The 10,327-nt window shown below is 41.4% G+C and overlaps 1 long non-coding RNA gene across 1 annotated transcript; it reads right to left on the bottom strand.

Moving 5' to 3' along the window:
* Positions 1 to 5,901: 5,901 nt before the first annotated feature.
* LOC123726619 (uncharacterized) lies at positions 5,902 to 6,938 on the bottom strand. The gene is made up of 2 exons (XR_006758677.1): positions 6,679 to 6,938; positions 5,902 to 6,305 (listed from the first exon to the last, which is right to left on the bottom strand). It is a non-coding gene; the product is annotated as an uncharacterized lncRNA (long non-coding RNA).
* Between the last annotated feature and the right edge of the window lie 3,389 nt (positions 6,939 to 10,327).

The following is a 10,327-nucleotide window of genomic DNA, read 5'->3' as shown; positions in this document are numbered from 1 at the left end:
AGAAAAGACAGATGTTACCACAGAGAAAACAGAGAATTTCTTCCTTTATATGCTGTGAAACATTTTCTCCGTTGCGTGTTGTAGTATTCACCCAAAGACAGACACACACACACACACACACACAGTGTATAGCAACACAGACTCATGAAGCACCCACACAAATACTGATATATGTAATCCAAAACACACACCTAAAAAAAACACACTTTTATTTTATATACCATTATTTAACTAGGCAAGTCTGTTAAGAACAAATTCTTATTTACAATGACGGCCTACCCCAGCCAAACCCGGATGACACTGGGCCAAATGTGTGTCGCCCTATGGGACTCCCAATCACGGCCGGATGTGATACAGGCACATACACACGCTGCATAGACACAAATATATTCTGATATACGTACACTTCAACAGAGACACCCATGTTCACACACGGCGCTACCACATAGTTGACGATTACGTCAGTCAGGCTTATGTTTTCGAAGGTGTGTGTACACTCCAACACACATATGCATGTACACACATACACACACAACAAACTCTACAGTATGATCATGTAATTCTGCTGTTTCCTGTTACATTGCGACGCTGTTCTGCTCAATCCCAGTAGCCCAGGGACAGAACAGACACTAAGCCAAGCTCTGGCGTAAGCTCTGCTACACTGCTGCTTTAATGATTCACACAATCTCTCCATCTTACTCCTTCCTTCTCTCTCTCTTGCTCTTTCACTCCTCTATTCACAAAAATTGTTCTTTCTACATTTCTTGCCTCTCTCCCCCTCTCCTCTATTCTCTCTCCATCTCTCTTGCTCTCTCCATCTCTCTCGCTCTCTTTCTCTTGCTGTGTCTCTTATCTCTCTATTCTCACACTCTTGCGACTTTCTGGTTACTTTCTCTTTCAACCCAATTTGATATTAATTAATGTATATTTATTTCTCTCGAGCTCAAGCTCATGCAGTATTACATACATAATATACAGTGCATTCGGAAAGTATTCAGACCCCTTGACTTTTTCCACATTTTCTTATTGGTTAAATGTTTTTTTCCCTTCAATCTACACACAATACCACATAATGACAAAGAAAAAAACAGATTTTTATAAAAAATTGCAAATGTATTCTGGGCTAGGTGGGACGAAATCGTCCCACCTACGCAACAGCCAGTGTAATCCCGTGGCGCGATTTTCAAATACCTTAGAAATGCTATTACTTCAATTTCTCAAACATATTACTATTTTACACCATTTTAAAGACAAGACTCTCGTTAATCTAACCACACTGTCCGATTTCAAAAAGGCTTTACAACAAAAACAAAACATTAGATTATGTCAGCAGAGTACCCAGCCAGAAATAATCAGACACCCATTTTTCAAGCTAGCATATAATGTCACAAAAACCCAGAAGACAGCTAAATACAGCACTAACCTTTGATGATCTTCATCAGATGACACACCTAGGACATTATGTTATACAATACATGCATGTTTTGTTCAATCAAGTTCATATTTATATCAAAAACCAGCTTTTTACATTAGCATGTGACGTTCAGAACTAGCATACCCCCCGCAAACCTCCGGTGAATTTACTAAATTACTCACGATAAACGTTCACAAAAAACATAACAATTATTTTAAGAATTATAGATACAGAACTCCTTTGTGCAATCGAGGTGTCCGATTTTAAAATAGCTTTTCGGTGAAAGCACATTTTGCAATATTCTGAGTACATAGCCCAGCCATCACGGCTAGCTATTTAGACACCCACCAAGTTTAGCCCTGACCAAACTCCCATTTACTATTACAAAAGTTTGATTACCTTTGGTGTTCTTCGTCAGAATGCACTCCCAGGACTGCTACTTCAATAACAAATGTTGGTTTGGTCCAAAATAATCCATCGTTATATCCAAATAGCGGCGTTTTGTTTGTGCGTTCAAGACACTATCCGAAGTGTAAATAAGGGTCACGAGCATGGCGCAATTCGTGACAAAAAAATTCTAAATATTCCATTACCGTACTTCGAAGCATGTCAACCGCCGTTTAAAATCCATTTTTATGCCATTTTTCTCGTAAAAAGCGATAATATTCCGACCGGGAATCTGCGTTTAGGTAAACAGACGAAAGAAAACAAAGCATGAGGTCGACTCGGGCACGCGCCTGAGTCTCACAGTACTGTAACCAGCCACTACCCAAACGCGCTACTTTTTTTCAACCAGAGCCTGCAAAGCCACGATTCAGCTTTTTGCCGCCTTCTGAGAGCCCATGGGAGCCGTAGGAAGTGTCACGTTACAGCAGAGATCCTCTGTAATGGATAGAGATAATCAAGAAGGCCAAGAAATTGTCAGACAGGCCACTTCCTGCATGGAATCTTCTCAGGTTTTGGCCTGCCATATGAGTTCTGTTATACTCACAGACACCATCCAAACAGTTTTAGAAACTTTAGGGTGTTTTCTATCCAAAGCCAATAATTATATGCATATTCTAGTTACTGGGCAGGAGTAGTAACCAGATTAAATTGGGTACGTTTTTTATCCAGCCGTGTCAATACTGCCCCCTAGCCCTAACAGGTTAAAAATAAAAAACTGAAATGTAACATTTACATGTATTCAGACGCTTTACTCAGTACTTTGTTGAAACACCTTTGGCAGCGATTACAGCCTTGAGTCTTCTTGGGTATGACGCACACCTGTATTTGGGGAGTTTCTCTCATTCTTTTCTGCAGATCCTCTCAATCTCTGTCAGGTTGGATGGGGAACGTTGCTGCACAGTTATTTTCAGGTCTCTACAGAGATCGGGTTCAAGTCCGGGTTCTGGCTGGGCCACTCATAGACGTTCAGAGACTTGTCCCGAAGCCACTCCTGCATTGTCTTGGCTGTGTGCTTAGGGTTGTGGTCCTGTTGGAAAGTGAACCTTCGCCCCAGTCTGAGATCCTGGGTGTTCTGGAGCAGGTTTTCATCAAGGATCTCTCTGTACTTCTTTCCCTCAATCCTGACCAATCTCCTAGTCCCTGCCACTGAAAAACATCCCCACCATGCTTCACCGTAGGGATGGTGCCAGGTTTCCTCCAGAAGTGACGCTTGGCATTTAGGCCAAAGAGTTCAATCTTGGTTTCATCAGAATATTGTTTCTCATGGTCTGAGAGTCTTTAGGTGTCTTTTAGCAAACTACAATGGGCTATCATGTGCCTTTTATTGAGGAGTGTCTTCCATCTGGCCACTCTACCATAAAGGCCTGTGCTGCAGAGATGGTTGTCCTTCTGGAAGGTTCTCCCATCTCCACAGAGGAACTCTAGTGCTCTGTCAGAATGACCATCAGGCTCTTGGTCACCACCCTGACCAAGGCCCTTCTCCCCCGATTGCTTAGTTTGGCCCGGGCGGCTAGTTCTAGGAAGAGTTGGTGGTTCCAAACTTCTACCACTGAATGATGGAGGCCACTGTGTTCTTGGGTAACTTCAATGCTGCAGATTGTTTTGGTACACTTCCCCAGATCTGTGCCTCGACACAATCCTGTCTCAGAGCTCTACGGACAATTCCTTCGCCCTCATGGCTTGATGCACTGTCAACTGTGAAACCTTACATAGACAGGTGTGTGCCTTTTCAAATCATGTCCATTCAATTGAATTTACCACAGGTGGACTCTTGTCAAGTTGTAGAAACATCTCAAGCATGATCAATGGAAACAGGATGCACCTGAGCTCAATTTCGAATCTCTTAGCAAAGGGTCTGAATGCTTATGTAAATAAGGTATTTCTGTTTTTATTTGTAATAAATTTGCAGACATTTCTAAAAAACGGTTTTTCATTATGGGGTATTTCATTATGGGGTATTGTGTTTAGACTGATTAGGATTTGTTTTATTTAATCAATTTTAGAATGAGGCTGTAACTAAACAAAATGTGGGAAAAATCAAGGGGCCTGAATTCTTCTATATGCATTCTTGAAATATACACATATGTTTTACGTGCATAATGCATGCATACTGGACGTAAAGTACATAGCTCCCTACATACAGTACATACATGTATGCACGCTCACTCATGCACACACAGAGGCGTTTGCACACACACGCAATACACTCACGCACCACAGGAGGTTGGTGGCACCTTAATTGGGGAGGACAGGCTTGTGGTAATGGCTGGAGCGGAATAGGTGGAACGGTATAAAATACAGTACATTCCATTCACTCTTTTCCAGCCATTATTATGAGCCGTCCTCACCTCAGCAGCCTCCACATACATGTATCAAGTATAGTCAGAAACACAGACTACCCAGCACAGGCAGCAAAGGAAGTTGTCAGAGCAGCTTACCCAGCCCATCTGTAAATAGCTCATCCAACCAACTACCTACCTCATTCCCATATTTGTTTTGTTTTTCTGCTCTTTTGCACACCAGTATTTCTACTTGCACATCCTCATCTGCACATATATCACTCCAGTGTAAATTGCTAAATTGTATAAATACAGATTGTTCTATTGTGTTATTGACTGTACGTTTGTTTATCCCATGTGTAACTCTGTGTTGTTGTTTTTTGTCGCACTGCTTTGCTTTATCTTGGCCAGGTCGCAGTTGTAAATGAGAACTTGTTCTCAACTGGCCTACCTGGTTAATAAATAAAGGTGAAATAAAAAAAATAATATTAATAAAAATGTAACCCAGTCATATAGTGCACGGGCAACTGAATATCCATATAGAATGATGGGTGTTTATATTTACTACTGTAGTGCATAGATCATTGAAGTAAATCTAGGATACTGCAGACATTTGATGGATTTCAGGTAGATTCATTGAAGCACCAGGCAAAGAGCCCCCCCTGTTGACGATGAAGTGCTATAGCGCATGATACGCCAGCTATCAAAATATAATACAAGGAATAAACCCTCCTTGATTTTAATTAAAGATAAAGGGGCAATCTGCCGTTCGAACACTAAAAAAGCGGCCACCCAACCTGTAGTGACTTCGTATCCAAATCAAAAGTTCTATAGCCACGTCCGACCGGGGACAGGAGTAACCATGTGTATTCCAAAGAAAATAGTTCCTTATTCGAAAATCGATGAATTTCTATTCACCTTAGGCTAGGCCTACTCACTGTTTAGTGATGATTGCGTCGGGTCCAACAGGTGGTTGATAGCGGATGTATAGCTCATACAAACTAAAATAATATAAAGTTCGAATTCATATTAAACATGAATCATAAAAGCCTGAAATGAAAAGCATGATTCGAAAACAAACAAAACTGTGTCTCTTCCCCCGGACTAACAATCCCGCCCACGAAGTAGGCTACCCCATCACTCTTCTTATAGAATGGGTAGGCTACTTCACAGGGATATCAAAGCCTAGTTTGCGTTTCAGGTAAGTAGATATTTCCTACATATAACAATATTTTCTTCAAACATAAAGGTAAATATTTTCCTATAGATATTATTTTTCTCTCAAAATAATAAACGTAGGCTTTTTCAAAAATGGCTCCAACACCACCACTGTTTCGGTAAACAGCTGAGGGATGGGGCTGGAGTAATGTAACCACTCTGAAATTCATAGACAGAGCTATGGATACAAGGCTTGACCATCCATGATATTACAATTATAGTTTAAACCATGATTTGAGGCTATACAGTGTTTGTTTACAGTTACATTGTATTCAGAATATGGAGTAAAACAAGGTTATATTTTTGGTTCTAATAGGGTACGACAGTTGAACTAAGCTCGTGAGGCGTTTATAAGTTGTATTCTTCAAGAATCAATGGGTAGCCTATACATCATTAATATAAAAGTTGTAAAAAGTATATATACATTTGCAGATTGCAGTCCAATCTGTATGATCACATTCTGATCTAAGAAATACTACTTACCATTCTAAGAAATGAGAGCGAGAGAGAGAGAGAAAAAAAAAAGATTCTGGATACAAACAATGAATAAATAACTCACATTTTATTACAACTTGACATATATAGCCTCACAACCACGTCAATAAGTTGATAAGTTACCATTCATAAAAATAAGAAGTTACATTAATAATTGCGGAAAAACGTTGGTAAGCTGATTTGGAATGAAGGCTCTCGATTGGAAAACCATCTGTTTTTGGAGTAAAAGGTAGACAAGTCTGTTAGCATGCGGTCCATGACTTCCAAAAGAACATTCTGCATCCGGCTTTGCGAACGCGCTTGTCCTTCTGCGGCGTAGTCTCGCGCCTATTCTCCTGTATCCCGCCACTCTCTGGTCCAGGAGGGACAAAGTTTGATTTGAACTGGTTGCTGTGTGACTTTAAAAGCTTGTATAGCAGCCAGGCAAGGTGGTATTTGTCGTCGGTGGTTACCTGTGAAAGGAAAAAGATATATTCTTATAGCTTATTGTCAAATCCTGTAAAGTAACTTAAGTCTGCATAGATGGACAGTGGACAGTGTTAGCAATATTTGATGTGTAGAATATAGGCTAAATATAAGATGTTAAATGCATTCCTAGTTAATTAAAATAGTCTATAGCCTAGCATAGGTAGGCTAGCCTACTAAAAGAAAACATCTAAAGTGAAGTAGCTTATCATCTTGTGTGTTTACTACCAATAAGCAATTTCAGCGCCACTGACAGATCCACTCATTTAATTCAATGCAAGCATGTTCCACAACGTAAACTTAATATCGCCTAACTTTCAAAAACCCTAAAAAAGGGGAACAGAACACCATACTCCTTACCCTTTTCTCCTGTAATGTTTCGAGCCACGTTAGTTTATCTTGGTGGTTGAGATTGCGAACCGACAAACCTCCGACAGAGTAAATCTTCCCTGCCTGACACAGCGTGATGCATACAAATGCAAATGCCCACAAGACTCCGGTGAGGGCCATCTGGTATTTCTCTTGAGCTAGTAGGTGAGATGTCCCAAGATTGAATACAGAAGGATTCTGTGACTAAATTTCAGCTACCTAGGTAGCCGGTCTTTTTAAACCAAGATGAGGGTGAGGGTGAGGTAATGAAGATAGTCCTCAAATTGTATTTGTCCTTAGTGATGCACTGAAGCTTGTGACAGATCATTTACAACAGTCATTAAGGGTCAAAATATAATGGGTGAAGCTAAATGCAACTCTTGTTGTTATATTATTTGCAATACTGAATATTCTACAAGAAGTTAACATGTTGGATCATAATTAAAAACGTTACAGCTCATTTTCATTTGTAGCCTATAGCCTTTAATCAATGTGTGTGTGTGTGTGTGTGTGTGTGTGTGTGTGTGTGTGTGTGTGTGTGTGTGTGTGGACGTGTTTAACTATACTTGTGGGGACCAGGGTTAGGGTTAGTGGTTAGGGAAAATAGGATTTTGAATGGACTGAATTGTGTGTCCCCACAAGGTTAGTTATACAAGACTGTGTGTGTGTGTGTTTATGGGTGTGTGTGTGTTTGTGTGTGGCCTAAACATATAATATACTAGCCTAAACAAAAGCACATCACAATTCACAGAATACTAAAGGTCGCAGAGGGACGTACAGTTTTTGGTGGGAGAATGACTGAGAAAGACAGTTCTGGTAACTTTTTAAAAGAACATTCTACTCCAAAATGAATGAAAAAAAAAATTATGCTGAAATCTAAAATATAATTCATCCCTCCAGAAATGAGCCCAATAACATATTGGTCCATATTATAAGGCAGGTGTGTTATTTAGCAATAAGCATTATCACCTGATGTAGCACCTGATGGAGCATAATGGTGATAAATACACCATATGCATTTACCCCATTGAGCAAATCATTGTAACCTACCTGTTACACCTAATCCATGTTACATTTACATGTTACATTTACATGTTACATTTAGCCCTGGTCTTCCCTATGAATTCAACGCCATTGGCGAGCACTGACGCACATAAACCATGCTAAAAACTCCAGTTCTATAATGGTGCATTTTACCAATTTATTTGACAAATAAGTGTAGCCTAGTAACACTAGAAAGTTCCAAGATCCTCCTCTTTTAACAATGGCCACCAACACCTCTTTCAAGGTGTTTTCCCGCAACTGCATTATGTTTTACATTTTTATTATTATGATTTTTTTTTTTACCCCTTTTTCGTGATATCCATTTGGTAGTTACAGTCTTGTCCCATCGCTGCAACTCCCGTACGGACTCGGGAGTGTCGAAGGTCGAGAGCCATGCGACCCCCGAAACACGACCCTGCCAAGCCACACTGCTTCTTGACACAAGGCTCGCTTAACCCAGAAGCCAGCCGCGCCAATGTGTCGGACGAAACACTGTCCAGCTGGCGACTGAAGTCAGCTTGGAGGCGCCCGACCCATCAACAAGGAGTGCCTAGAACGCGATGCGACAAGGAAATCCCTGCCGGCCAAACCCTCCCCTAACCCGGACGACGCTGGACCAATTGTACGCTGCCTCATAGGTCTCCCGGTCACGGCCGGCTGTGACACATCCTGGGATCGAACCCGGGTCTGTAGTGATGCCTCAACACTGTGATGCGGTGCCTTAGACCGCTGCACAACTCGGGATGCCCCCGCAACTCCATTATCAACAATTGAATAGGTAACTATTCTACTATGGAGAGAACAATTTTTCATTAGATATAAATTCAAATAACCAAAGGTACCGTGTCTTAGCATTTGCCTGGCTCTAATTTGGATCATAGGTGCCAGGACTTGGACCCCGCAGGACCCTGCCCAATTTAAGCCCTGGCCGTGCCATGTGCGTCCACGTGAAATAAAACATTAATGACACCAACACGGCGCAACAGTGATCTCATTAATCAGCTTTCCACTCCATAAAGTTGAGGCAACGGATGTCCACTCGACCGGAACACATTAGGGAATCCAAAGGTCATGGAAGTCAATAATCATCGCGGCATGTTCACACCGGTTCCCTTTGCCTAGCCCATTAATGAGATTTACGCTCTGTTTGACATTCGTCGTTGTCCCACCTCTCCCACCTCTCTAATTACAGTTGTAACCTACACAGCTGGAGACATTCCATGGACGATCTCTGAGATCTATTATGGGTATCCGGTGGCAAGACAAGGTCTCCAACTGGGAGATAATGCAGCAAGCTAACAGCACTAGCATTGAGGCTAACATCAGCTTCGATGGACCGGCCACACCATCAAGATTCCCCAACACTGTCTCCCACGACGGATCTTCTTTGGCGAGCTGCAGCAGAGGCACCGGAAGACAGGCTGACCCAAAAAGCGCATCAAAGACAACCTTAAACATGCCTCAAGTTCCGCTATATCCAGTCCAGCAACTCACAGACATCGTCTCTACCCGATCCACCTGGCACTCCAAACCCTCACAGGAGTAGACAACTTTAAGAGGGTCAGAAAAACTGTCTCACTGCAGCCAGAGCAAAGCTTCCTTCACGCACAACCGGACCAACAAGACCAGCGGAAGCACGTCTGTCCCTCATGCCTCAGTCTATGCTTCAAAACTTGGACGCCTGAGCCACTCAAGAACCCACAATAAATCTAAGTGACATGCACGAGTCGTCATCGAAACTAACGGACTACCAGAGAGAGAGAGCCTACACTCTAAGAAGTAAAGGAGCCTCAAAGAACCTTTTGGGTTCATAATGGGGGAACCTTTTCAGTTCAAAGGTTCTTCGAGGAACCACTCTGAAAAGGTTACTTGAGAAACCCCTTTGTAAAGTTTCAAACAGAAACCTTTTTGTGATGGGAGGTTCAATTATTAACCTTTAATTAATATATTGTAGGTCCAGCAGCCAGATTGGAGGTCAGAAGATTGGAGGCATGGCTTCCAGATATATATTTTGGCCACCCGTGAGTGTAAATGTCATGCCTGTTAATCTGTTCTGCTGTATTATCGTTATAGGTTGAACTTGTACATAGCTAGTTCTGAAGCATTGTTAAAGGCTTATATAAATGCATGTGATATACTAAATGGTTGAATATTCACCATGAGAATCTCCAGACTACCTTAAATCAACTCACCTTTATGAAAACACAACAGAACAACAGGCATGCCATTAAGGGTTCAATTCAATCCGTTGCACTGAAAATGCTGCCTATGTTGGCTCAATCAGAAATGACCTTTAAATTCCAATCATGCTATAGCGCTGAACTTAGCGATACGTATTGAATCAAGCCCTTACTCTCACGGTTGGCCAAAAGTAACTATCTGAAATCCACGTCTCCAATAAACCACGCCTCCAATAAGCCAGGCCTCCAATCTTCTGATAGGCTGCTGCCACTTCAATATTATTGCTGTTATCGATATTAATATTATTGTTATTTATAGTAAATATATTGTGTGTTAATCAACCCAAGAAAACACACCCACTGTGTGGCCTACCAATTTGATCAGGGAGTTTTTCTTCAATTACTTTTTCTGTTCA

Source organism: Salmo salar, chromosome ssa14 (genome assembly GCF_905237065.1).
Source record: "Salmo salar chromosome ssa14, Ssal_v3.1, whole genome shotgun sequence".
Taxonomy (NCBI): Eukaryota; Metazoa; Chordata; class Actinopteri; order Salmoniformes; family Salmonidae; genus Salmo; species Salmo salar.
The sequence above is the reverse complement of the archived record's forward strand: the minus strand, read 5'-3'. Positions and strand labels throughout refer to the sequence as shown.